The sequence below is a fragment of the Wolffia australiana genome, chromosome 8, assembly GCF_029677425.1.
Source record: "Wolffia australiana isolate 7733 chromosome 8, ASM2967742v1".
In the NCBI taxonomy this organism is placed as follows: Eukaryota; Viridiplantae; Streptophyta; class Magnoliopsida; order Alismatales; family Araceae; genus Wolffia; species Wolffia australiana.
This window is the reverse complement of record NC_135842.1, coordinates 2074482-2099627: the sequence shown is the minus strand read 5'-3', so window position 1 is coordinate 2099627 and position 25146 is coordinate 2074482. Positions and strand designations below refer to the sequence as shown.

The 25146-nt window shown below is 41.8% G+C and overlaps 3 pseudogenes; all 3 read right to left on the bottom strand.

The window, feature by feature from the left end:
• Window positions 1-246: 246 nt before the first annotated feature.
• Window positions 247-1743, bottom strand: LOC144706554 (expansin-A10 pseudogene; annotated as a pseudogene).
• An 8357-nt stretch (window positions 1744-10100) lies between these two features.
• LOC144706552 (expansin-A10 pseudogene) lies at window positions 10101-11512 on the bottom strand (annotated as a pseudogene).
• An 8817-nt stretch (window positions 11513-20329) lies between these two features.
• Window positions 20330-21744, bottom strand: LOC144706551 (expansin-A10 pseudogene; annotated as a pseudogene).
• Window positions 21745-25146: the final 3402 nt, after the last annotated feature.

Here is a 25146-nt window from a genome sequence, read left to right as displayed (position 1 = left end):
AATAGATTATTTAAACCCTTCACAACCATGATTTATTTTTATTTGAGTGATATTAAACACGTAAATTACATGAGAGTAGGCCGTTTAGGTTTTGAGGGTTTTTTCCCATTCTATGTCTAATTATATGTTTTCCACTAGGTTTCCTTGGTCTTCTGCATACTTTGAATTGTCGATAGAAGGGCATTTAAATTTGGAAGGACATTTGTTTATTCAATAGATACGATGTTTTCTGCTGACGCAATTTCTTTTCTTTCACTTTCTTCTACCACTAAAGATCACCCCTTCAGCTTGGGCCCTGCCAATGGCGGCAGGGCCAGCCGAGGGCACCCATTCCATGAATAATACAAATCGGTAAAACAGTTTAAAGTGTATGCAGGCGGGCTCCAGACGTGGCGCCGCAGCCCGAACCGGCTAGAACTGGTTGCCCTCGAAGGTCTGGCCAAAGGACCAGCCGCGAGGGCGACGTCGTAGCTGACGACCGTCCTTCCGTCGCTGGTGGTGACCTTGAAGGAGAGGCTCTGGCTACCGAGGTTGGCGTTGCTTTGCCAGTTCTGGCCCCAGTTGCGAGAGAGGGCCTGCCAGTCGGAGGTGGGAGTCTTCAAGGCAACGGCGACGACGTCGCCAGCGCCTCCGACGTTGGTGACGAGAACGAGGTTGAAGAAGCTGTGGCCGTTGACGGTGAAGCGGATTCCGCCGGACTTCACGCAGGGGACGCGCTGGTAGGCGACGGGGACGATGCCGGCGCGGTACTGGGCGATTTTGAGGAAGGCGGGCTGGGCTAAGTCGAAGTGCTCGCGCGGGGGGTTGCACCAGCCGCCGTTGTCGCTGGGGATGGAAGGGTTGGGCGGGCAGAAGTTGGTGGCCGTGACGGTGATGGTTCCGGGTAAGCACCATTTTGGGTCGCCGGCGCACTTGATCGTGTAGCAGGATCCGCAGCTCAGCCCGTTGTTGAACAGCGCCGTGCTTAGCGCCGCCGTGTTCGTCCCATAACCCTGGCTGTATAGGTTTCCGTATCCGCATGCCCCACCTGCATCATTATCCAATTTTTAGTTCAGTTTTCTTCCTCTGTGTCTATCTCTGTCTTTACACCCCTCACTCTCTCTTTACAAATCTCTGCACCTATCTCTCCCTCTACAACTCTCTACATATATCAGTCTCTAGTACTCTCTCCCTTTATATTTCTCTACGTCCCTCCATTGCTCTCCCTCTATCTCTTTTTACAACTCTGTACAGCTCGCTATCTCTCGTTACAGTTCTCTACATTTATTTACTTTTCTAGAACTCTAAAACTCGAGAACTCTTTTTGGGTCGCGATTTTCTAGAGAAGCGATGCGGGAGATTCATCTCTTCTCTTTGTTTTTTCTCTCCGTCCATCTATCTCTCTTCCTCTCTGCCGCTCAGTCACTTCCTCGTTATGTTTATTGGGGAGCGTTGTCTGTCCATCTAGCTACCCAATTTTTATCATCTCTTTATTTACTTGCCTATCTGTCTCTGGCAGCCGAAGCTGAGAGAGAAAAGGATCGATCCCTCACAGAAACTGGCGATCTGTCCATCTCTCTTCTCATGCGCATCTCGTTATCTATCTCTCCAAGGAGAGGGGAAATACGTACCCATTGTGCCGGAGGCGTCGCCGCCGCCGTAGAAGGTGGCGTGGGCGTTCTGCCAGCCGCCCTGGGCGGCGCTCGGCCGGAGAACCGTCGCGAAGAGGAGAACGCCGAGTACGAAGCCCGCCGCTGGTGCCATGGCTGGATGTGTAGAGAAAACCTGGCTTGTTTCTGCCTTCTTCTTTCCTGAGTTAGAGAGCGAGATGGAGAGCTGTAAGAGAGAAGAAGAGCTGTAGAGAGAAGAAGAGCTGTAGAGAGATAAAGAGCTGTAGAGAGATAAAGAGCTGAAGAGAGAAGTTGATGATGGGCTGTGGAGGGAGGTCAGTTGTTTTTATAAAGGGAGAAGGAGCCTTGTCAGTGGGTCCTATGCCAATACTTTAGCGGTTTTCGCTAGTTGCGAGATCATAAGATTGTCTTTCTTGGTTGGGCCCACCAGGAACATGGGCTGGCTTGTTGCCGATGTGGACCGCCGCCGGAGACCAGCGTTGAAGCGGTTTTCTCTCTCTCTCCTCCCTCCCTCTCACCATCTCTCCTCTCTCCTCTGCCCCCTCTCTCTCCTTCTCTTCCCCTCTCTCTCCCCTCTCTCCCCTTCTATCTCTCTCCCCTTCTGTCTCCTTTTCCTCTCTCTCTCTCTTCCCCTCTCCCCCCTCTATCTCCTCCCCTACCTTTCTCTCCTTCTATCTCCTTCTTTTCCTCTCTCTCTCTATCCCCTTTCTTTAATCCACAAAACTAATCTCCATGTCCAAATCAGGGAGCAAATATTCCAGCTCGCATGTTACTCTATCTGTATAGATATCCAAAGTGAGTCTCTCCTTCGTGACAAAAAAAGAGACGTAGTCCGAGAGAGAAAGTGACGGTTGAAGATCCGGATCGTACGGCTAGACTTGGTGCATTGCATTAGACAGAGTTGATAACTTCCAGTTCGATGGTATTATCAAAACCATTTACTTTTAGAGAAATAGGTCGAGACATTTGATATTTCTCAATAAATGATCAGATTCCAAATTCAGAGAATACCAATAGTCAGGAAGTAGCTCCTAGGAAACGATATGGAGCAGCGGTGTTGTAGATAAATGGATAAGCTATAATCTAGGAAAGAAAATTCGACGAGGAAAGATAGAAAGAGATATAGAAGGATTAATAGTCACGACAAATAGATACCGGAGGATGGAGAGAGAGACATATAGATCGATACAGAAATAGATAAATAGAGAGAGAGAGAAAGAGAAAGAAATATAGATGGATAGGTTGATAGTTAGAGAGAGGAGAGAGAGAGAAACAGTGAGAGGAAGAGGAAGATAAAGAGATAGATACGTGGGTCGAGGCGAGATAGACAAGGAAAGATCAGGGAAGGTAGAGAGCAAAAGATATCTGTTTGTCACTTGCCAGAGAACGTGATATTGATACGGAGAGATAGAGATAGATTGAAACACATGGTGGACAAAATAGTCACGACAGGGAGGAGTCTGATGTAAGAGAGAGAAAACGACAGGGTTGAGACAAAATGTCGGTGTTGGTCTAGAGGGAGAGTGAGCAAATGATCAGTAGAGATAAGAGGGTATCGGTGAGAGAAAGAGATAGAGTGAAAAGAGGGTAGAGACGGAAAGAGAAATGCGCTCTTGTTTCAAAGCACCTGGTACTTAACCTGTAGAAATTTAAGCGAGACCGTCCCCTGTTGCAACCAGGAACATTCTTCCCACCAGCCTATCCATCATCTCTCGCATGCCCACGCAAACTTCTCAACAAGACCTTTGTGTGCCTGTTGTTGGGCCTCTATGCGTCCCTAGTGTGCGGGCCTCTCTATGCGCTTAGTGTGCCAGCGATTGGGTGAGAAGACAAAAATAAGGGGTGAATTATCCAATTCTAAACCCTTATCGTTGTTGATTTCAGCTTATGCAATACAATTTATAAAACCCTAACTTAAGACGTATAAAGGTAAGAGTAGGTATCGTCCAAGGGAAGCTAGTAGGGTAATTCAATTAGTGATCTAAAATGAATAATTTGACCCTAATTAGGGCTAATTTAATCTTCAATGAAGATCAAATCACTATAATTAGGCAGAAGAATTTGGAAAGGAGGGTAGAGGAGACGGAAGAATAGAAGAGGTAAGGATCTCTAAATTGACTTCTTAGATCCAATAAAGGGATCAAAGTAGTCACTTCAATGTCAATTCAATGTCAATTTGTTTTGGGGAACTGGTTATCCAAACTAACTTGCCACTTCTCATTAACTTACCTAATCTTTCCCAGGAGTCAAATTCTTTTTTCTTTGATGATTTCTTTGTTTTTAAATGTGCAAGTGGAATAGTTATTTCAATTCAACAATCAATCCTATTTGGTACTTCAGTGTAAGGACTTGTGCATGCAGCTCAAGCCAGCGATTTAGTATCATGCTAATATTAAGAACACCAATCAAGAGATTCATTAGAAAATAATCTAAATTACACGAAAAATTTAAAAATAAATACAAAGAAGCAAATATAGTTGATCTGGGCTGGTTCTCTTATCTGTCTTGCACATGTGAAACAGCCCCTTCCATAATGACCTCATCCATTTGAATTTCTATCTTTGTATTTAGGTTAAATGGTAAACACTGCCGTTTACTCCCAACAAGTAATGATTCTTTCGCTCGATCTAGCCTTGATCTGAATGATCCAAACATAGAGATAGAGAGAAGAGGCCAATATGAGCAAACCCATAAATTGTGAACTCAAAACTACTCCAGGATTAAGAGCAATTAATAAATAAATATTGACCTATCTTAGCCATTGGATCAATATATCATTTTTAATTAAATTTTGAATTACACGCAATGTTGTGTCGCCTGATGGGCTGGAAAATTTTAACTGCATTTTGGCGGTTCTGTCTCGCTGCGCCGTGTGCCCGAGGAAATAAAAATAAATAAAATACGTATCAATTTGCACTTACCTGTGCGCTTTTACGGAGGCAACCTATCTGGTGTTGCAACGTCATCTCATGTGTGTGCATCTTTGTATGCAGACCACGGGCGGTGCATAGCGCCTCAAAGATGCCTCTACCGATTGCATTTAAGTCGCGGATTCTTTTTGAACCATCGAGATTTTATCGCGTGGGCCCACTAAAAACTGACGCCACCAAACAATAATAGGAGATAGGCCCTCTAATAACTTTCATATTAAGTATGCTAATATGATTATATTTAGATGTCTATTTGCATTGGATCACTCATATTTGCGTGTAATCAAGCTAAAAATGATTTCATCTATTTTTAGAATGAATTCCTGACTTTTCTACATTTTGTGTCTTTCGTGGAAATTTTCTTACAGCGATTTTCAAAGAATATAATTTTGAGACAGAATATGATTTTTCTAGAACTTTCAGAAGCGACAAATCCTAGTCCTTGCAGAAGATTGGGGCCACTCATTAGCTAAGTTAACGATAGGCATCAGCCAATCATTACCCAGCCAATCATTGCTTCGCAATTTGCGAACGATGATTGCACTTATGACTGACAGGTTTTTTTGGGACCACACATTTTTTGCATTAGATGACATGTGGACCAAGGCACAAAGGGACAAAACATACTTTTTATTTCTTTTTTTCTTTGAAATGGCACGAGCGATGTGGTGCGCTCGTGTCCACTTATTTTAAACAAAAGAAAAAAAAAATGAGAAAGAGGGTTTTGCGGCGCGCACTGACGTGCCGCCAGGTCATCCTCGAGAAAGAGTCTTTCTTTCTTTTTTTATTTATTATTTCACTCTTTCTGTTTATCATTTTTAGGTACATTGGACTCCAAAAAGCGCATTCACGGAATACAAAATGCACAGAATTTCAAGCGCTTTGACTTCTTAACGGAAGTGCGCGATGAGGAAGCTGGGGAGGAGAAAGAAAGAATCAAGGCCTAGGATTGGCTGAAATGTTCAGCCCTGCTTCAAACAGCCATAACGTTTGATCTACAACTCAGATTGAGCTGAAATGTTCAGCCCTGCTTCGTCTTCTTCTCCTCCTTTCATCCATATCTCGTGATGTATAAATAGAGGCCTGGATCACTGTAAAATTCATCTTGAACTTGCTTTCTACCTGTGTGGGCTGATTGAAAGATAGTGAGTTTTGAGATCCATCAAGTGTGTTCTTGGTGTCCTGGGTGTGTGGGCAGAAGCATTGGAGAAGAGGGTGAGCTTACTAGCCCTCATAAATTGCCCTGATCCTGGAAAGCGTAAGGATCTAAGGTAAGCGTCTTAGCCTTCGTTGTTTATTTTCCGATATCATAGTTAGCGTAATTAGGCTTTATCGTATTCTTTTCACTTACATTTTACTTTCTTGTATCCTCGTGCCTCGTCTCCTATCCTGTCCATTTTACTTTATTTCACTACCATCCTTCACACACTCGTCCACCATCGTGTCCTCCAGATTACCTAACTCATGCCCATGCCGCCGCATAATTCATGTTAAGCTTACTCTTTTCTTTACTAAATAAATGAGCATATAACTTATATCCTGTGACTCGAGTTCGCTTGCTCACATACTCTACTTTCCTTTTCATCTCTTTTCCCATGGATCATCGCTATAATAAGAAGTTAATTCCTTAATCAGTGTTCCATGGGACACGGTCCATACTCATCACTAACTAAATATTCTTAAGTAAGCACCATTAAATATAACTTTTATTGAATAATCTCAATTACCAACGATGAATTAACACCCCTAAGTTTGAGATTATCACCATATGTTTCTCTCTCCTCCATATTTCCTAAGAAAAACCATAGAAAAATTGAGATTAATTCGACAAGACCCATAATTATTTTTATTCAACCGCGCGAGTGCGAGCTTTTTTAGCGAATTTGTAACCACAATTTAAAAAGGGTCCCTCTCACTTTAGAAATTACTTTAAACTCCCAAATTGCTTATGATTATATCCTTTTCTACTTAAAAATTCATTTCTTCCTCGAAACAATTCCACACAAATTCAATAAAATTCTAGAAAAATCTAGAATGTTCAGTAATTCATCCAACGTCAATTGACATTAAAATTATTTTTTAAACCTGCATTTCCATTTAAGCAGAGTTATTCCAAGCTTAAATAAGTTCCATAAAATTCTTAAATAAACATGAAATTAGAATAAAATCAGAATTCACTTGGAATAATAATTAACATGTAAATATATGATAACAAGTCTATTTTAAACTCTTTAGATGAAGAAACTTATGCTAATAAATTGAATTAAACACCAAATTTAGGTGTTTTCAGTGGGCTCCTTGTGTGGCCGTGCTCGATGGCTAAAGTCAGTGTCATGAACTCGCTGGCTGGTGACTCGCTGGACTACTGGCGTGTTTCTTAATTCAACTAGCCACTAGAATACTTTTTTTTTGTTCTTCTTGTTTTTCACTTAAAGTTTACTGGACTAATAATTCCAAAACATTTTTACATGAGATAAACTCTAGTCTTAAAGCACTATTTAGGATTTTAGGAGAACAAATGGTCATGTTGAAGATTTTAAGAACAAATATATGGAAGGAAATTTATAGAAAAATAGATATAAAAATAATAAAGTAATTCTAAAATGTGTATATTTTTAGTACTAAAAATCACTTTATCACATGTGTCTATTATTGTTGTCGGACCATCAATCAGAAGCACCCCACAAGCGCACCAAGCGCTCTGACTCAAGGGCTGAAAGACTTGAAAACAAAGGTAGAAGCACAGTTTAAATGGCATAAAGTGTAGTGGCAAGCGTCTTTTATGTTAATTGAAAACACATAGTTACAGGTGAGTAAAATCAAGTAGAAACGCTCTGAACTTATGCTTAAAAACAAAGTGTAGTGGCGTGTGGAGTTCGAATCCACAAGGAATGGGGCATAACAATGTCAAACATTCTGAGGTAATTCAGAAAATTAGATGAATAAATGAGGTTGGCTGAGATATATGAATCATGTATTTAGGAAGAAACTGGACTAGCTTTGCAACAAGTCTAAGATCTGATAATTACGAGTAAATTGAGGACAAGTCGTAGGTAGAAATATAGAGAGAGCAAAGGTGATTAAGGTCTAATTATTACACCAAAAAGGTTTGGCAAGCACAGATATGATCTCTTTAAGAAATCAATGACAAGTTTTAGAGGATAACAGCCCGCCAAACTCCATACTCCAAAGCTACTGGGAGGATGGACATGTGCCTATGGATCTCACTATGCACATATATCATATGTCAATATTCTCTCAGCAATTCAATATGGACAGAACTGCCCAAATTGAGCCATATGGGCAATCAAAAATGAGTAGGGTGAAAATGTTGGGCGGGTGATCCTCTGCTGTACAATCTGACTCAAAGCGTCCTTAGGCAGCCATATTGCACAGAAAAAGTAATTGGATGAGGAGAAATAGCGGGTGGCCTTTCTCACCATACGATCTAGACGGAATGTCCAGATCGCACCACATGTTCTAGGAAAAAAGGATTACGCATTAGTCTCACAAGGGTTATTTGAAAGGATTATAACTATATAATATATATGCGCTGCATAAGATATTTAAAAATTATATCGAGATGTCACCGCTCTTGCATGCTAATAACATGATAAACCCGTGTATATTTCCATACGTTTAGGATTTTTGGTATTATTAACTTATCATTTTATCACTTGAATGAACTAAATATTTGTGCAATAGCTGTAAATTCTAATTTTTGCACATTATGGTTATTTTACTAAACTCCTTGACTTCTTTGAAGTCAATAAATTGTATTGCTGATGCGTATTCTATAGTTTCACATGTGCAGAATTTGTATGAATGAGAAGATGGTAATTCTTAAAGAGTTGGAAATTTTTTGAGAGTTGAGTAATTCTCAATAGGGGCAAGAAAGGTGCAAAAGGTGCTGTGGGCCTACAAAGAGAGGTCTGAGAAGCGGGCCACAACCTGGCATGCCCATTGGGCTTCAAAAGACTTACAAAGAAAGAAGCTAAAGATTACTACGGAAGCTCTAAATCAATGGATAAAAAGAGGCAAAGGGCAAGAAAAGAGCATAGAACATGCCCAAAGTGGTATTTTAGTATTTGTTCCAATGTATAAATATGCTGTTTTCTCCTTCATTTCCTCGTTCTGGAGGTGCTCTAGCAAGTGGCTGGCTAGCACGATAAGGCATATTTCAGAATCCAGGTTGTTCTACATGCTTAATGTAAGGTTATTGAAGTTTTCTCTTAGCCACATCTATTGAATGCATTGAGAAATGCCTTATCCTGGAAAAATCTAAGGACTCAGACTTGAGAGGAAGCATTGAGGGCTCAGTAAACTTCCACTGAGGTTTTTAAGAACTTAGGTCTACATTTTCCCATGATTATCTATCCATCGTCCCTTTAAAACAACACTTTCTCACTCTAAACACTCATTTTTCCATACTTTCTCTCTCTAGAATCCACCCTTTCTGTACCTAGACTTCATCCATAGGCCAAGTTCATCCTCCCCAATTTCATAGAAAAATCTCCTTCATTTGCACTTTCAAATTCCATCTCAAACTCCTTCTACCCTCTTCTTCATTTTATCTCTCTATCTCCTCATTTGGACCTTTTCTCTCCCTAAAACCGTTTCGTTCTCTCTCTAAATCCATCTCTATTGCTCTCTAGACTCTGCTGCTCTCTCCACTTCGTCCCTAGAAACTTTTCATTAAAATTTTCACTTTTGAACCTTTCAAACTCAAATTATTTCTATCTTCGCTGTCCTTGTCCATTGGTGTGCACTGCACGGCAGCACGCGTGCGCTAGCGAGCACACTTGCCCGCCGGTCACGCGCGCTCGCCACAGCTGCACCCACCGGGCACGGAGGTATCAACAGTGAGCACTTACTTGATTTTTGGTAAGTCCAAAAGAGGTCAACCAGTTTGAACTGGTCCGAAACTGGATCGAACAAGGTCGAACCCGCCATATAAAAACCGAAAAAAAAACAATAAAATTATATTCATTGATTAAAAGAATATATAATCCCACCACCGCTCTGCCACCGTTGTGTTGATGCTCCAACGTCGCTTCACCACCGCCGCGTCTCTGCTCTGCCGCCACTCTACCAACGCCACCGCCGCAGTCGCCCCAGTGATCGCGGGCAGGTAATTTCTGTTTTTAGCATTTAAAATTATAAAATTAATGTCAGAAAAAATTAATAAAATGCCATCAAATACAAAAACAAAATTACACTTCGTCCTAGGGTGTAATAGATTATTTAAACCCTTCACAACCATGATTTATTTTTATTTGAGTGATATTAAACACGTAAATTACATGAGAGTAGGCCGTTTAGGTTTTGAGGGTTTTTTCCCATTCTATGTCTAATTATATGTTTTCCACTAGGTTTCCTTGGTCTTCTGCATACTTTGAATTGTCGATAGAAGGGCATTTAAATTTGGAAGGACATTTGTTTATTCAATAGATACGATGTTTTCTGCTGACGCAATTTCTTTTCTTTCACTTTCTTCTACCACTAAGATCACCCCTTCAGCTTGGGCCTGCCAATGGCAGCAGGGCCAGCCGAGCACCCATTCCATGAATAATACAAATCGGTAAAACAGTTTAAAGTGTATGCAGGCGGGCTCCAGACGTGGCGCCGCAGCCCGAACCGGCTAGAACTGGTTGCCCTCGAAGGTCTGGCCAAAGGACCAGCCGCGAGGGGCGACGTCGTAGCTGACGACCGTCCTTCCGTCGCTGGTGGTGACCTTGAAGGAGAGGCTCTGGCTACCGAGGTTGGCGTTGCTTTGCCAGTTCTGGCCCCAGTTGCGAGAGGGCCTGCCAGTCGGAGGTGGGAGTCTTCAAGGCAACGGCGACGACGTCGCCAGCGCCTCCGACGTTGGTGACGAGAACGAGGTTGAAGAAGCTGTGGCCGTTGACGGTGAAGCGGATTCCGCCGGACTTCACGCAGGGGACGCGCTGGTAGGCGACGGGGACGATGCCGGCGCGGTACTGGGCGATTTTGAGGAAGGCGGGCTGGGCTAAGTCGAAGTGCTCGCGCGGGGTTGCACCAGCCGCCGTTGTCGCTGGGGATGGAAGGGTTGGGCGGGCAGAAGTTGGTGGCCGTGACGGTGATGGTTCCGGTAAGCACCATTTTGGGTCGCCGGCGCACTTGATCGTGTAGCAGGATCCGCAGCTCAGCCCGTTGTTGAACAGCGCCGTGCTTAGCGCCGCCGTGTTCGTCCCATAACCCTGGCTGTATAGGTTTCCGTATCCGCATGCCCCACCTGCATCATTATCCAATTTTTAGTTCAGTTTTCTTCCTCTGTGTCTATCTCTGTCTTTACACCCCTCACTCTCTCTTTACAAATCTCTGCACCTATCTCTCCCTCTACAACTCTCTACATATATCAGTCTCTAGTACTCTCTCCCTTTATATTTCTCTACGTCCCTCCATTGCTCTCCCTCTATCTCTTTTTACAACTCTGTACAGCTCGCTATCTCTCGTTACAGTTCTCTACATTTATTTACTTTTCTAGAACTCTAAAACTCGAGAACTCTTTTTGGGTCGCGATTTTCTAGAGAAGCGATGCGGGAGATTCATCTCTTCTCTTTGTTTTTTCTCTCCGTCCATCTATCTCTCTTCCTCTCTGCCACTCAGTCACTCCCTCGTTATGTTTATTGGGTACCGATGTCTCTCCATCTAGCTACCCAATTTTTTATCATCTCTTTATTTACTTGCCTATCTGTCTCTGGCAACCGAAGCTGAGAGAGAGAAAAGGATCGATCCCTCACAGAAACTGGCGATCTGTCCATCTCTCTTCTCATGCGCATCTCGTTATCTATCTCTCCAAGGAGAGGGGAAATACGTACCCATTGTGCCGGAGGCGTCGCCGCCGCCGTAGAAGGTGGCGTGGGCGTTCTGCCAGCCGCCCTGGGCGGCGCTCGACCGGAGAACCGTCGCGAAGAGGAGAACGCCGAGTACGAAGCCCGCCGCTGGTGCCATGGCTGGATGTGTAGAGAAAACCTGGCTTGTTTCTGCCTTCTTCTTTCCTGAGTTAGAGAGCGAGATGTAGAGCTGTAAGAGAGAAGAAGAGCTGTAGAGAGAGAAGAGCTGTAGAGAGATAAAGAGCTGTAGAGAGATAAAGAGCTGAAGAGAGAAGTTGATGATGGGCTGTGGAGGAGGTCAGTTGGTTTTATAAAGGGAGAAGGGAGCCTGGGCGGTGGGTCCTATGCAAATACTTTAGCGGTTTTCTCTAGTTGGGAGATCATAAGATTGTCTTTCTTGGTTGGGCCCACCAGGAACATGGGCTGGCTTGTTGCTGATGTGGACCGCCGCCGGAGACCAGCGTTGAAGCGGTTTTCTCTCTCTCTCCTCACTCCTCTCACCATCTCTCCTCTCTCCTCTGCCCCCTCTCTCTCCTTCTCTTCCCCTCTCTCTCCCCCTCTCCCCCTTCTATCTCTCTCCCTTCTGTCTCCTTTTCCTCTCTCTCTCTCTTCCCCTCTCCCCCTCTATCTCCCTCCCCTACCTTTCTCTCCTTCTATCTCCTTCTTTTCCTCTCTCTCTCTATCCCCTTTCTTTAATCCACAAAACTAATCTCCATGTCCAAATCAGGAGCAAATATTCCAGCTCGCATGTTACTCTATCTGTATAGATATCCAAAGTGAGTCTCTCCTTCGTGACAAAAAAGAGACGTAGTCCGAGAGAGAAAGTGACGGTTGAAGATCCGGATCGTGCAGCTAGACTTGGTGCATTGCATTAGACAGAGTTGATAACTTCCAGTTCGATGGTATTATCAAAACCATTTACTTTTAGAGAAATAGGTCGAGACCTTTGATATTTCTCCAATAAATGATCAGATTTCAAATTCAGAGAATACCAATAGTCAGGAAGTAGCTCCTAGGAAACGATATGGAGCAGCGGTGTTGTAGATAAATGGATAAGCTATAATCTAGGAAAGAAAATTCGACGAGGAAAGATAGAAAGAGATATAGAAGGATTAATAGTCACGACAAATAGATACCGGAGGATGGAGAGAGAGAGACATATAGATCGAGACAGAAAAAGATAAATAGAGAGAGAAAGAGAAAGAAATATAGATGGATAGGTTGATAGTTAGAGAGAGGGAGAGAGAGAGAAACAGTGAGGGGAAGAGGAAGATAAAGAGATAGATACGTGGGTCGAGGCGAGATAGACAAGGAAAGATCAGGGAAGGTAGAGAGAGTTGATAACTTCCAGTTCGATGGTATTATCAAAACCATTTACTTTTAGAGAAATAGGTCGAGACCTTTGATATTTCTCCAATAAATGATCAGATTCCAAATTCAGAGAATACCAATAGTCAGGAAGTAGCTCCTAGGAAACGATATGGAGCAGCGGTGTTGTAGATAAATGGATAAGCTATAATCTAGGAAAGAAAATTCGACGAGGAAAGATAGAAAGAGATATAGAAGGATTAATAGTCACGACAAATAGATACCGGAGGATGGAGAGAGAGAGACATATAGATCGATACAGAAATAGATAAATAGAGAGAGAGAAAGAGAAAGAAATATAGATGGATAGGTTGATAGTTAGAGAGAGGGAGAGAGAGAAACAGTGAGAGGAAGAGGAAGATAAAGAGATAGATACGTGGGTCGAGGCGAGATAGACAAGGAAAGATCAGGAAGGTAGAGAGAGCAAAAGATATCTGGTTGTCACTTGCCAGAGAACGTGATATTGATACGGAGAGACAGAGAGATAGATTGAAACACATGGTGGACAAAATAGTCACGACAGGGAGGAGTCTGATGTAAGAGAGAGAAAACGACAGGGTTGAGACAAAATGTCGGGGTTGGTCTAGAGGGAGAGGGAGCAAATGATCAGTAGAGATAAGAGGGTATCGGTGAGAGAAAGAGATAGAGTGAAAAGAGGGTAGAGACGGAAAGAGAAATGCGCTCTTGTTTCAAAGCACCTGGTACTTAACCTGTAGAACTTTAAGCGAGGCCGTCCCTGTTGCAACCAGGAACATTCTTCCCACCAGCCTATCCATCATCTCTCGCATGCCCACGCAAACTTCTCAACAAGACCTTTGTGTGCCTGTTGTTGGGCCTCTATGCGTCCCTAGTGTGCGGGCCTCTCTATGCGCTTAGTGTGCCAGCGATTGGGTGAGAAGACAAAAATAAGGGGTGAATTATCAATTCTAAACCCTTATCGTTGTTGATTTCAGCTTATGCAATACAATTTATAAAACCCTAACTTAAGACGTATAAAGGTAAGAGTAGGTATCGTCCAAGGGAAGCTAGTAGGGTAATTCAATTAGTGATCTAAAATGAATAATTTGACCCTAATTAGGGCTAATTTAATCTTCAATGAAGATCAAATCACTATAATTAGGCGAAGAATTTGGAAAGGAGGGTAGAGGAGGCGGGAAGAATAGAAGAGGTAAGGATCTCTAAATTGACTTCTTAGATCCAATAAAAGGGATCAAAGTAGTCACTTCAATGTCAATTCAATGTCAATTTGTTTTGGGGAACTGGTTATCCAAACTAACTTGCCACTTCTCATTAACTTACCCTAATCTTTCCCAGGAGTCAAATTCTTTTTTTTCTTTGATTGTTTCTTTGTTTTTAAATGTTCAAGTGGGATAGTTAATTCAATTCAACAATCAATCCTAATTGGTACCTCAGGGTAAGGACTTGTGCGTGCAGCTCAAGCCAAGCGATTTAGTATCATGCTAATATTAAGAACACCAATCAAGAGATTCATTAGAAAATAATCTAAATTACGAAAAAATTTAAAAAATAAATACAAAGAAGCAAATATAGTTGATCTGGGCTGGTTCTCTTATCTGTCTTGCACATGTGAAACAGCCCCTTCCATAATGACCTCATCCATTTGAATTTCTATCTTTGTATTTAGGTTAAATGGTAAACACTGCGTTTTACTCCCAACAAGTAATGATTCTTTAGCTCGATCTAGCCTTGATCTGAATGATCCAAACATAGAGATAGAGAGAAGAGGCCAATATGAGCAAACCCATAAATTGTGAACTCAAAACTACTCCAGGATTAAGAGCAATTAATAAATAAATATTGACCTATCTTAGCCATTGGATCAATATATCATTTTTTAATTAAATTTTGAATTACACGCAATGTTGTGTCGCTTCCTGATGTGCTGGAAACTTTTAACTGCATTTTGGCCGGTTCTGTCTCGCTGCGCCGTGTGCCCGAGGAAATAAAAATAAATAAAATACGTATCAATTTGCACTTACCTGTGCGCTTTTACGGAGGCAACCTATCTGGTGTTGCAACGTCATCTCATGTGTGCATCTTTGTATGCAGACCACGGGCGGTGCACTTAGCGCCTCAAAAGATGCCTCTACCGATTGCATTTAAGTCGCAGATTCTTTTTGAACCATCGAGATTTTATCGCGTGGGCCCACTAAAAAACTGCGCCACCAAACAATAATAGGAGATAGGCCCTCTAATAACTTTCATATTAAGTATGCTAATATGATTATATTTAGATGTCTTTTTGCATTGTATCTCTCGTATTTGCGTGTAATCAAGCTAAAAAATGATTTCATCTATTTTTAGAATGAATTCCTGACTTTTCTACATTTTGTGTCTTTCGTGGAAATTTTCTTACGGCGATTTTCAAAGAATATAATTTTGAGACAGAATATGATTTTTCTAGAACTTTCAGAAGGCGACAAATCCTAGTCCTTGCAGAAGATTGGGGCCAGCCACTCATTAGCTAAGTTAACGATAGGCATCAGCCAATCATTACCCAGCCAATCATTGCTTCGCAATTTGCGAACCGATGATTGCACTTATGACTGACAGGTTTTTGGGACCACACATTTTTGCATTAGATGACATGTGGACCAAGGCACAAAGGACAAAACATACTTTTTATTTCTTTTTCTTTGAAATGGCACGGCGATGTAGTGCGCTCGTGTCCACTTATTTTAAACAAAAGAAAGAAAAAATGAGAAAGAGGGTTTTATGGCGCGCACTGGCGTGCCGCCAGGTCATCCTCGAGAAGAGTCTTTCTTTCTTTTTTATTTATTATTTCACTCTTTCTGTTTATCATTTTTAGGTACATTGGACTCCAAAAGCGCATTCACGGAATACAAAATGCACAGAATTTCAAGCGCTTTGACTTCTTAACGGAAGTGCACGATGAGGAAGCTGGGAGGAGAAAGAAAGAATCAAGGCCTAGGATTGGCTGAAATGTTCAGCCCTGCTTCAAACAACCATAACGTTTGATCTACAACTCAGATTGAGCTGAAATGTTCAGCCCTGCTTCGTCTTCTTCTCCTCCTTTCATCCATATCTCGTGATGTATAAATAGAGGCCTGGATCACTGTAAAATTCATCTTGAACTTGCTTTCTACCTGTGTGGGCTGATTGAAAGATAGTGAGTTTTGAGATCCATCAAGTGTGTTCTTGGTGTCCTGGGTGTGTGGGCAGAAGCATTGGAGAAGAGGGTGAGCTTACTAGCCCTCATAAATTGCCCTGATCCTGGAAAAGCGTAAGGATCTAAGGTAGCGTCTTCGCCTTCGTTGTTTATTTTCCCGATATCATAGTTAGCGTAATTAGGCTTTATCGTATTCTTTTCACTTACATTTTACTTTCTTGTATCCTCGTACCTCGTCTCCCTATCCTGTCCATTTTACTTTATTTCACTACCATCCTTCACACACTCGTCCACCATCGTGTCCTCCAGATTACCTAACTCATGCCCATGCCGCTTCGCATAATTCATGTTAAACTTACTCTTTTCTTTACTAAATAAATGAGCATATAACTTATATCCTTTTACTCGAGATCCCTTGCTCACATACTCTACTTTCCTTTTCATCTCTTTTCCCATGGATCATCGCTATAATAAGAACTTAATTCCTTAATCAGTGTTCCATGGGGACACGGTCCATACTCATCACTAACTAAATATTCTTAAGTAAGCACCATTAAATATAACTTTTATTGAATAATCTCAATTACCAACGATGAATTAACACCCCTAAGTTTGAGATTATCACCATATGTTTCTCTCTCCTCCATATTTCCCTAAGAAAAACCATAGAAAAATTGAGATTAATTCGACAAGACCCCGCAATTATTTTTATTCAACTTGTAGTCTGAGCTTTTTAAGCGAATTTGTAACCACAATTTAAAAAGAGTCCCTCTCACTTTAGAAATTACTTTAAACTCCCAAATTGCTTATGATTATATCCTTTTCTACTTAAAAATTCATTTCTTCCTCGAAACAATTCCACACAAATTCAATAAAATTCTAGAAAAATCTAGAATGTTCAGTAATTCATCCAACGTCAATTGACATTAAAATTATTTTTTAAACCTGCATTTCCATTTAAGCAGAGTTATTCCAAGCTTAAATAAGTTCCATAAAATTCTTAAATAAACATGAAATTAGAATAAAATCAGAATTCACTTGGAATAATAATTAACATGTAAATATATGATAACAAGTCTATTTTAAACTCTTTAGATGAAGAAACTTATGCTAATAAATTGAATTAAACACCAAATTTAGGGTGTTTTCAGTGGGCTCCTTGTGTGGCCGTGCTCGATGGCTACTGGCTAAAGTCAGTGTCATGAACTCGCTGGCTGGTGACTCGCTGGACTACTGGCGTGTTTCTTAATTCAACTAGCCTAGAATACTTTTTTTCTTCTTCTTGTTTTTCACTTCAAGTTTACTGGACTCATAATTCCAAACCATTTTTAGTCATGGGATAAGCTCTAGTCTTAAAGCACTATTTAGGATTTTAGGGAGAACAAATGGTCATGTTGAAGATTTTTAAGAACAAATATATGGAAGGAAATTTATAGAAAAATAGATATAAAAATAATAAAGTAATTCTAAAATGTGTATATTTTTAGTACTAAAAATCACTTTATCACATGTGTCTATTATTGTTGTCGGACCATCAATCAGAAGCACCCACAAGCACACCAGCGCTCTGACTCAAGGGCTGAAAAACTTAAAAACAAAGCTAGAAGCACAGTTTAAATAGCATAAAGTGTAGTGGCAAGCGTCTTTTATGTTAATTGAAAACACAAAATTACACGTGAGTAAAATCAAGTAGAAACGCTCTGAACTTATGCTTAAAAACAAAGTGTAGTGGCGTGTGGAGTTCGAATCCACAAGGAATGGGGCATAACAATGTCAAACATTCTGAGGTAATTCAGAAAATTAGATGAATAAATGAGGTTGGCTGAGATATATGAATCATGTATTTAGGAAGAAACTGGACTAGCTTTGCAACAAGTCTAAGATCTGATAATTCTGAGTAAATTGAGGACAAGTCGTAGGTAGAAATATAGAGAGAGCAAAGGTGATTAAGGTCTAATTATTACACCAAAAGGTTTGGCAAGCACAGATATGATCTCTTTAAGAAATCAATGACAAGTTTTAGAGGATAACAGCCGCCAAACTCCATACTCCAAAGCTACTGGGAGGATGGACATGTGCCTATGGATCTCACTATGCACATATATCATATGTCAATATTCTCTCAGCAATTCAATATGGACAGAACTGCCCAAATTGAGCCATATGGGCAATCAAAAATGAGTAGGGTGAAAATGTTGGGCGGGTGATCCTCTGCTGTACAATCTGACTCAAAGCGTCCTTAGGCAGCCATATTGCACAGAAAAAGTAATTGGATGAGGGAGAAATAGCGGGTGGCCTTTCTCACCATACGATCTAGACGGAATGTCCAGATCGCACCACATGTTCTAGGAAAAAAAGGATTACGCATTAGTCTCACAAGGGTTATTTGAAAGGATTATAACTATATAATATATGTGCGCTGCATAAGATATTTAAAAAATTATATCGAGATGTCACCGCTCTTGCATGCTAATAACATGATAAACCCGTGTATATTTCCATACGTTTAGGATTTTTGGTATTATTAACTTATCATTTTATCACTTGAATGAACTAAATATTTGTGCAATAGCTGTAAATTCTAATTTTTGCACATTATGGTTATTTTTTACTAAACTCCTTGACTTCTTTGAAGTCAATAAATTGTATTGCTGATCGTATTCTATAGTTTCACATGTGCAGAATTTGTATGAATGAGAAGATGGTAATTCTTAAAGAGTTGGAAATTTTTGAGAGTTGAGTAATTCTCAATAGGGGCAAGAAAGGTGCAAAAGGTGCTGTGGGCCTACAAAGAGAGGTCTGAGAAGCGGGCCACAACCTGGCATGCCCATTGGGCTTCAAAGACTTACAAAGAAAGAAGCTAAAGATTACTACAGGAAGCTCTAAATCAATGGATAAAAAGAGGCAAAGGGCAAGAAAAGAGCATAGAACATGCCCAAAGTGGTATTTTAGTATTTGTTCCAATGTATAAATATGCTGTTTTCTCCTTCATTTCCCCTCGTTCTGGAGGTGCTCTAGCAAGTGGCTGGCTAGCAAGATAAGGCATATTTCAGAATCCAGGTTGTTCTACATGCTTAATGTAAGGTTATTGAAGTTTTCTCTTAGCCACATCTATTGAATGCATTGAGAAATGCCTTATCCTGGAAAAATCTAAGGACTCAGACTTGAGAGGAAGCATTGAGGGCTCAGTAAACTTCCACTGAGGTTTTTAAGAACTTAGGTCTACATTTTCCCATGATTATCTATCCATCGTCCCTTTAAAACAACACTTTCTCACTCTAAACACTCATTTTCCATACTTTCTCTCTCTAGAATCCACCCTTTCTGTACCTAGACTTCATCCATAGGCCAAGTTCATCCTCCCCAATTTCATAGAAAAATCTCCTTCATTTGCACTTTCAAATTCCATCTCAAACTCCTTCTACCCTCTTCTTCATTTTATCTCTCTATCTCCTCATTTGGACCTTTTCTCTCCCTAAAACCGTTTCGTTCTCTCTCTAAATCCATCTCTATTGCTCTCTAGACTCTGCTGCTCTCTCCACTTCGTCCCTAGAAACTTTTCATTAAAATTTTCACTTTTGAACCTTTCAAACTCAAATTATTTCTATCTTCGCTGTCCTAGTCCATTGGTGTGCACTGCACGGCAGCACGCGTCTTCATGCAGCACACTTGCCCGCCGGTCACGCAGCGCCACAGCTGCACCCACCGGGCACGGAGGTATCAACAGTGAGCACTTACTTGATTTTTGGTAAGTCCAAAAGAGGTCAACCAGTTTGAACTGGTCCGAAACTGGATCGAACAAGGTCGAACCCGCCATATAAAAACCGAAAAAAAAACAATAAAATTATATTCATTGATTAAAAGAATATATAATCCCACCACCGCTCTGCCACCGTTGTGTTGATGCTCCAACGTCGCTTCACCACCGCGCGTCTCTGCTCTGCCGCCACTCTACCAACGCCACCGCCGATGCCCAGTGATCGCGAGCAGGTAATTTCTGTTTTTAGCATTTAAAATTATAAAATTAATGTCAGAAAAAATTAATAAAATGCCATCAAATACAAAAACAAAATTACACTTCGTCCTAGGGTGTAATAGATTATTTAAACCCTTCACAACCATGATTTATTTTTATTTGAGTGATATTAAACACGTAAATTACATGAGAGTAGGCCGTTTAGGTTTTGAGGTTTTCCCATTCTATGTCTAATTATATGTTTTCCACTAGGTTTCCTTGGTCTTCTGCATACTTTGAATTGTCGATAGAAGGGCATTTAAATTTGGAAGGACATTTGTTTATTCAATAGATACGATGTTTTCTGCTGACGCAATTTCTTTTCTTTCACTTTCTTCTACCACTAAAGATCACCCCTTCAGCTTGGGCCTGCCAATGGCAGCAGGGCCAGCCGAGGCACCCATTCCATGAATAATACAAATCGGTAAAACAGTTTAAAGTGTATGCAGGCGGGCTCCAGACGTGGCGCCGCAGCCCGAACCGGCTAGAACTGGTTGCCCTCGAAGGTCTGGCCAAAGGACCAGCCGCGAGGGGCGACGTCGTAGCTGACGACCGTCCTTCCGTCGCTGGTGGTGACCTTGAAGGAGGCTCTGGCTACCGAGGTTGGCGTTGCTTTGCCAGTTCTGGCCCCAGTTGCGAGAGAGGGCCTGCCAGTCGGAGGTGGGAGTCTTCAAGGCAACGGCGACGACGTCGCCAGCGCCTCCGACGTTGGTGACGAGAACGAGGTTGAAGAAGCTGTGGCCGTTGACGGTGAAGCGGATTCCGCCGGACTTCACGCAGGGGACGCGCTGGTAGGCGACGGGGACGATGCCGGCGCGGTACTGGGCGATTTTGAGGAAGGCGGGCTGGGCTAAGTCGAAGTGCTCGCGCGGGGGGTTGCACCAGCCGCCGTTGTCGCTGGGGATGGAAGGGTTGGGCGGGCAGAAGTTGGTGGCCGTGACGGTGATGGTTCCGGGTAAGCACCATTTTGGGTCGCCGGCGCACTTGATCGTGTAGCAGGATCCGCAGCTCAGCCCGTTGTTGAACAGCGCCGTGCTTAGCGCCGCCGTGTTCGTCCCATAACCCTGGCTGTATAGGTTTCCGTATCCGCATGCCCCACCTGCATCATTATCCAATTTTTAGTTCAGTTTTCTTCCTCTGTGTCTATCTCTGTCTTTACACCCCTCACTCTCTCTTTACAAATCTCTGCACCTATCTCTCCCTCTACAACTCTCTACATATATCAGTCTCTAGTACTCTCTCCCTTTATATTTCTCTACGTCCCTCCATTGCTCTCCCTCTATCTCTTTTTACAACTCTGTACAGCTCACTATCTCTCATTACAGTTCTCTACATTTATTTACTTTTCTAGAACTCTAAAACTCGAGAACTCTTTTTGGGTCATGATTTTCTAGAGAAGCGATGCGGGAGATTCATCTCTTCTCTTTGTTTTTTCTCTCCGTCCATCTATCTCTCTTCCTCTCTGCCACTCAGTCACTCCCTCGTTATGTTTATTGGGTACCGATGTCTCTCCATCTAGCTACCCAATTTTTTATCATCTCTTTATTTACTTGCCTATCTGTCTCTGGCAACCGAAGCTGAGAGAGAGAAAAGGATCGATCCCTCACAGAAACTGGCGATCTGTCCATCTCTCTTCTCATGCGCATCTCGTTATCTATCCCTCCAAGGAGAGGAAATACGTACCCATTGTGCCGGAGGCGTCGCCGCCGCCGTAGAAGGTGGCGTGGGCGTTCTGCCAGCCGCCCTGGGCGGCGCTCGACCGGAGAACCGTCGCGAAGAGGAGAACGCCGAGTACGAAGCCCGCCGCTGGTGCCATGGCTGGATGTGTAGAGAGAAAACCTGGCTTGTTTCTGCCTTCTTCTTTCCTGAGGTAGAGAGCTGGATGTAGAGCTGTAAGAGGGAAGAAGAGCTGTGGAGAGAAGAAGAGCTGTAGAGAGATAAAGAGCTGTAGAGAGATAAAGAGCTGAAGAGAGAAGTTGATGATGGGCTGTGGAGGAGGTCAGTTGGTTTTATAAAGGAGAAGGAGCCTGGGCGGTGGGTCCTATGCAAATACTTTAGCGGTTTTCTCTAGTTGGGAGATCATAAGATTGTCTTTCTTGGTTGGGCCCACCAGGAACATGGGCTGGCTTGTTGCTGATGTGGACCGCCGCCGGAGACCAGCGTTGAAGCGGTTTTCTCTCTCTCTCCTCACTCCCTCTCACCATCTCTCCCTCTCTCCTCTGCCCCCCTCTCTCTCCTTCTCTTCCCTCTCTCTCCCCTCTCCCCTTCTATCTCTCTCCCCTTCTGTCTCCTTTTCCTCTCTCTCTCTCTTCCCCTCTCCCCCTCTATCTCCCTCCCCTACCTTTCTCTCCCTTCTATCTCCTTCTTTTCCTCTCTCTCTCTATCCCTTTCTTTAATCCACAAAACTAATCTCCATGTCCAAATCAGGAGCAAATATTCCAGCTCGCATGTTACTCTATCTGTATAGATATCCAAAGTGAGTCTCTCCTTCGTGACAAAAAGAGACGTAGTCCGAGAGAAAGTGACGGTTGAAGATCCGGATCGTACAGCTAGACTTGGTGCATTGCATTAGACAGAGTTGATAACTTCCAGTTCGATGGTATTATCAAAACCATTTACTTTTAGAGAAATAGGTCGAGACCTTTGATATTTCTCCAATAAATGATCAGATTCCAAATTCAGAGAATACCAATAGTCAGGAAGTAGCTCCTAGGAAACGATATGGAGCAGCGGTGTTGTAGATAAATGGATAAGCTATAATCTAGGAAAGAAAATTCGACGAGGAAAGATAGAAAGAGATATAGAAGGATTAATAGTCACGACAAATAGATACCGGAGGATGGAGAGAGAGAGACATATAGATCGATACAGAAATAGATAAATAGAGAGAGAGAAAGAGAAAGAAATATAGATGGATAGGTTGATAGTTAGAGAGAGGAGAGAGAGAAACAGTGAGAGGAAGAGGAAGATAAAGAGATAGATACGTGGGTCGAGGCGAGATAGACAAGGAAAGATCAGGGAAGGTAGAGAGAGCAAAAGATATCTGTTTGTCACTTGCCAGAGAACGTGATATTGATACGGAGAGATAGAGAGATAGATTGAAACACATGGTGGACAAAATAGTCACGACAGGGAGGAGTCTGATGTAAGAGAGAGAAAACGACAGGGTTGAGACAAAATGTCGGTGTTGGTCTAGAGAGAGAGTGATCAAATGATCAGTAGAGATAAGAGGGTTTCGGTGAGAGAAAGAGATAGAGTGAAAAGAGGGTAGAGACGGAAAGAGAAATGCGCTCTTGTTTCAAAGCACCTGGTACTTAACCTGTAGAAATTTAAGCGAGACCGTCCCCTGTTGCAACCAGGAACATTCTTCCCACCAGCCTATCCATCATCTCTCGCATGCCCACGCAAACTTCTCAACAAGACCTTTGTGTGCCTGTTGTTGGGCCTCTATGCGTCCCTAGTGTGCGGGCCTCTCTATGCGCTTAGTGTGCCAGCGATTGGGTGAGAAGACAAAAATAAGGGTGAATTATCAATTCTAAACCCTTATCGTTGTTGATTTCAGCTTATGCAATACAATTTATAAAACCCTAACTTAAGGCGTATAAAGGTAAGAGTAGGTATCGTCCAAGGGAAGCTAGTAGGGTAATTCAATTAGTGATCTAAAATGAATAATTTGACCCTAATTAGGGCTAATTTAATCTTCAATGAAGATCAAATCACTATAATTAGGCGAAGAATTTGGAAAGGAGGGTAGAGGAGCGGGAAGAATAGAAGAGGTAAGGATCTCTAAATTGACTTCTTAGATCCAATAAAAGGGATCAAAGTAGTCACTTCAATGTCAATTCAATGTCAATTTGTTTTGGGGAACTGGTTATCCAAACTAACTTGCCACTTCTCATTAACTTACCTAATCTTTCCCAGGAGTCAAATTCTTTTTTTTCTTTGATGATTTCTTTGTTTTTAAATGTGCAAGTGGAATAGTTATTTCAATTCAACAATCAATCCTATTTGGTACTTCAGTGTAAGGACTTGTGCATGCAGCTCAAGCCAAGCGATTTCGAGTATCATGCTAATATTAAGAACACCAATCAAGAGATTCATTAGAAAATAATCTAAATTACACGAAAAAATTTAAAAAATAAATACAAAGAAGCAAATATAGTTGATCTGGGCTGGTTCTCTTATCTGTCTTGCACATGTGAAACAGCCCCTTCCATAATGACCTCATCCATTTGAATTTCTATCTTTGTATTTAGGTTAAATGGTAAACACTGCGTTTACTCCCAACAAGTAATGATTCTTTCGCTCGATCTAGCCTTGATCTGAATGATCCAAACATAGAGATAGAGAGAAGAGGCCAATATGAGCAAACCCATAAATTGTGAACTCAAAACTACTCCAGGATTAAGAGCAATTAATAAATAAATATTGACCTATCTTAGCCATTGGATCAATATATCATTTTTTAATTAAATTTTGAATTACACGCAATGTTGTGTCGCTTCCTGATGGGCTGGAAAATTTTAACTGCATTTTGGCGGTTCTGTCTCGCTGCGCGTGTGCCCGAGGAAATAAAAATAAATAAAATACGTATCAATTTGCACTTACCTGTGCGCTTTTACCGGAGGCAACCTATCTGGTGTTGCAACGTCATCTCATGTGTGTGCATCTTTGTATGCAGACCACGGGCGGTGCACTTAGCGCCTCAAAAGATGCCTCTACCGATTGCATTTAAGTCGTCGGATTCTTTTTGAACCATCGAGATTTTATCGCGTGGGCCCACTAAAAAACTGACGCCACCAAACAATAATAGGAGATAGGCCCCTCTAATAACTTTCATATTAAGTATGCTAATATGATTATATTTAGATGTCTATTTGCATTGGATCACTCATATTTGCGTGTAATCAAGCTAAAAAATGATTTCATCTATTTTTAGAATGAATTCCTGACTTTTCTACATTTTTGTGTCTTTCGTGGAAATTTTCTTACGAGCGATTTTCAAAGAATATAATTTTTGAGACAGGATATGATTTTTTCTAGAACTTTCAGAAGGGGACAAATCCTAGTCCTTGCAGAAGATTGGGGCCAGCCACTCATTAGCTAAGTTAACGATAGGCATCAGCCAATCATTACCCAGCCAATCATTGCTTCGCAATTTGCGAACCGATGATTGCACTTATGACTGACAGGTTTTTTTGGGACCACACATTTTTTG